A 3,714-nucleotide genomic window follows, 5' to 3' on the forward strand; every position below is an offset into this window, starting at 1 on the left:
AGGACTCTTCATGGCCCTGGTCATTTGGTGGTCATGCTGCTCTTCCCCTTTGCTGTGAGGTTTCCTCACCTGCTTTAAAGGGACCTTTCCCCCTGTCCTCACGCACCCAGGTGCTCCCTTGGGTCAGGAAGGTGCTGGGGGGAAGCACTTGTGCTAGGTTTCCTTCCTGCCTTCTGCCCTATGCCTGGAGGGATGCGTGGAGGCACGTGTGGAGACCCAAAGGGTGGCAGTACTGGTCAGCTGATATGTACCTTGCTTTTCCCTGCCTGTCACCTCTGGGATGGAGAGAGTAGGATGTCTGCCTGTAGCACCATGCTTTGCTTTATGCTTAGAAATAAGCCTGTCCCAGCAGGCTGGGGATCCACTGTTGCTCCTTCCTGTCTGCAGGAGGAAAGCAGCGATGTAATGGGCAGGGCTGTAGGCTGGGAAGGTGTGAGCAGAGGTACACTTAACTGTGTCCTTCACTTCAGAACAGAAGGAAGGAGATCTCTTTTGCTCTTGGGACAGCCAAGAACCCATGAAGGAGCCTCAAAGAGTCATGGGGTGGTGGAGGAGATGTGTGAGAGACTGCAAACATGCAGGGGGATAGCAGGAGCATGCCAATGGACAGCCAGGAACTGTGCTGGGGCTCCCAGAAGTGATGCACATTTAGGACATAGCTGCAGCATGGAGGGCCCTAAGAAGAAGGGTAGAGAAATGTCTGAGCAAGGATGCTGGGAATAACATTATTATTATGGGATGTTCAAGTAGCCATAGATCCAGTGCTGTAAAAAGGGAGTAACGCGCTCACCCAACACACGGTAACACTTCAATACTCTCACCCCAGCCATTCTTTCATTTATCTTTATTTATAAGTTGTATAAAATGTATTTTAAAATTGGCCTGATGAAACAGGGAGGCTTTTCCAATGCTGACCAGGTTTCTGTACAGGAATAACGCCAAAGTAGGGAAACGTGGACACACAGCAAAGCAACTGCACCAAGCTGCTAGGAGAGGCTGTCAGTGTGTCATTGATACCATCACAGTGTAGGGACATGAGCTCATGTGCACTGTTGTCCACGTGCTTTGTTACATAGCTTCAGTACCATGACTGAGTAACCAGCCCCTTCCCAGGGGAAGAAGAAACTTCAGGAGAACTTACAGAAGCTACACTGCAAAACCTGGAATGCTTTTACAAAGGGGGAAGGACAAATCTGATGCCAAAAGGAGCTGACGGCTACATCTGTTGCTATGGTATCACTTTGATACTGAGCAATTCCAGGCTCCAGCCTTGCACAAGGTAAATCTAACCCTAGAATAACAAAGAAAAGAAGTTTAATGGCACCTATGGCTTTGAAGGAATGTGATGCAGGTTTTTGAGTAGAGCAAAAAGGCCTGTCGTAGTCTTCAGGGCTACAGAGTGGCAAGAGAGTCAGCTGGCTGTTAGAGGGAGGACTGTAGGCATGGCCTGTGGCACAGAAGGGTGACTAGCACAGCCTCCTGGTTTGAAGGACACATGATGTACATAAACTTAGATTATAATGTATTACTACCAGGGAAGAGGGAAAAGCACCTTGCTTATGTAGAAGTCTCTGGAGGAAGGCAGGGATTGTTTCTGTAAGAAAGAGTTCCAAATGGTCCCTTTCACAAAGGACTGTCACTTTGGCACACCCCTGGGTCAGCATAGTCAGCCAGGTTCTTCCATGGGGTAGCTCAAATGATCTCCGCTCGATTTACTCTAAAGGCATCTTTTGACTGCACCCTTTGACTTGACCTCAGCCATGTGCAGCTTTCTTGCTGCTCCTGGCAAAGGAGCCAAAACCTGGAGCCCATGGGTGCATGCCTGCAGATGGTTCTATAGCACTGCAACCCCACGTCTGCTCAGCACAGCTCTGTAAAGGGAAGTCACCAGTGCTCCAGCTGCACAGCCTGGAGGGGGGAAGGAGAAAAGAAGGGCTTTTATTTCATATGGAGGCTGAAGTCTTCCAGCTCCTGAACAATACTGACAATACAAAATTAAGGCTACTGTGAGCAGTTCTTGGTCCCTGCCTTGAAAACAACCAAATTTAGTAAATTTATGCTTGTTGAGTGTGTTTTCTTTTCTGAAGCAGCCAGGCAGCTGCTGCAACAGCACCTGCAACGCTACCAGAGAGGCAGCTGCTTTTATGGGGTCATTCAAGAGCCTTCAGACCTCTTAGCCAACTGAGAGCTTCTACTCGTGTTTCCCTATGGATCAGCAAACACGTTCTCAAGGCTTTGCTGTCATGGCTGGTAATGACCTGAGTGTAAAATAAGGTTAAAGGCTTACTCCATCCTGTTTCATTAAAGAACAGGATAAATGGGAAGGGAGGGACTCTGTGCAGATGTGGTGGGGAGGAAACTTGCTTTCATCTCCTTGCCTTATACACTGCCAGGCCTGTTACCAGTGTGCCAAAGCTGAAGGGGAAGAAATGGCAGACACCTTGTCCAAGCTCCTGCCCAGTCTCTCCTACCACAGCTGCTTCCCAGGAGTTCAGAGGAGCCCTGGTAAAATGCTGTCTACTAAAACAAAGGCCTTTGCCAGAATGCTTATAGGTGCAAAACTCTATTTCCCTTGGTAATACCATACTACTTTGGAATCAGACAATGTAGTTTATGTAACAAGTCCTCCTGCATCATCTGAGCTATTTATCATGGGTCTGGCCATGCCTTACAGTAAGGTGCTTTCTCTTCTTGGTTCTGGATATAGCACCAGCAGTTAAAACAGAGGTAAGGTTGCTTCAGAGTAGTGCTGGAACACAGGAATAGGGCACTTGTGAGTCTTCCTTTCCCCCATTCACATCTTGGTTCTTCAAGGAGCCTGACAAGCTGAAGGTTGCTGTAATATGGAAGTACTGCTCAAAAAGCTGATGTCACCATCTGTAGCTCAGGTGACCCAGGTGGGTGTTGTCTGAGGTGCTGAATCTTGCCTGTGTTCCTGAATTTATGTAAAACACGTAAGACATGAAACCACAGTTCTGCCTGATCCTTCTCCCACAACACTGCCATGTTGAACATCCCAGACAGGCGGTGCTTGCCCTCAAAGGAGGGAGAATCATTCAGGAATTCAGCTTCTTGAAACATGTATTATACAGAGAAAGATGTGGAACAGTGTAAATCTTTGAGGTGATGAAGGGGAATAACTGCTACCTCCTTACAGTCATACGCATCCCTGGCAGTGTTCAAGGCCAGGCTGGACACAGGGGCTTGGAGCAAGCTGCTCCAGTGGAAGGTGTCCTTGCCCGTGGCAGGGGTTGGAGCTGGAGGAGCCTTAAGGTCCCTTCCAACCCAATCCAGTCTGGGATTAAACCAGCACAGGTTCTTCTTTTTAAATGCTAAGTCTCCCATTTAAAAACAAACAAATCTTTTTGAGCATTACAAAGCTTTGATCCTGTGGCACAAAGACCTGCTTCTGTGCACTGTCTTTTTAAACTCTTGTTTTCATTGCAATGGTGACCAAATCGTAAAGAGTTCTGCACTGAGGGTGGCAAAGCACTGGAACTGAGTTCTGATCTGCAGAAGTTATGTTGCTATGAACCATGAAAACTAGGACCAAAGACGGGGCAAATACAAGAGAACTAAGGGGGAATTTCTCCTTTTTCTCCTTTCCTCCACCTCTAAACCTGGGTGGGAAAAGGCAGTGTCAAGCACTATACCAAGCATATAAAACAGAGCAGAAGATTGGACAGATCACTGCAAAAGAATTTCTAAGCCAAA

The sequence above is a fragment of the Pezoporus wallicus genome, unplaced genomic scaffold (genome assembly GCF_028554395.1).
Source record: "Pezoporus wallicus isolate ANWC-B61680 ecotype Strahan unplaced genomic scaffold, APGP_CSIRO_Pwel_v1 scaffold_11491, whole genome shotgun sequence".
In the NCBI taxonomy this organism is placed as follows: Eukaryota; Metazoa; Chordata; class Aves; order Psittaciformes; family Psittacidae; genus Pezoporus; species Pezoporus wallicus.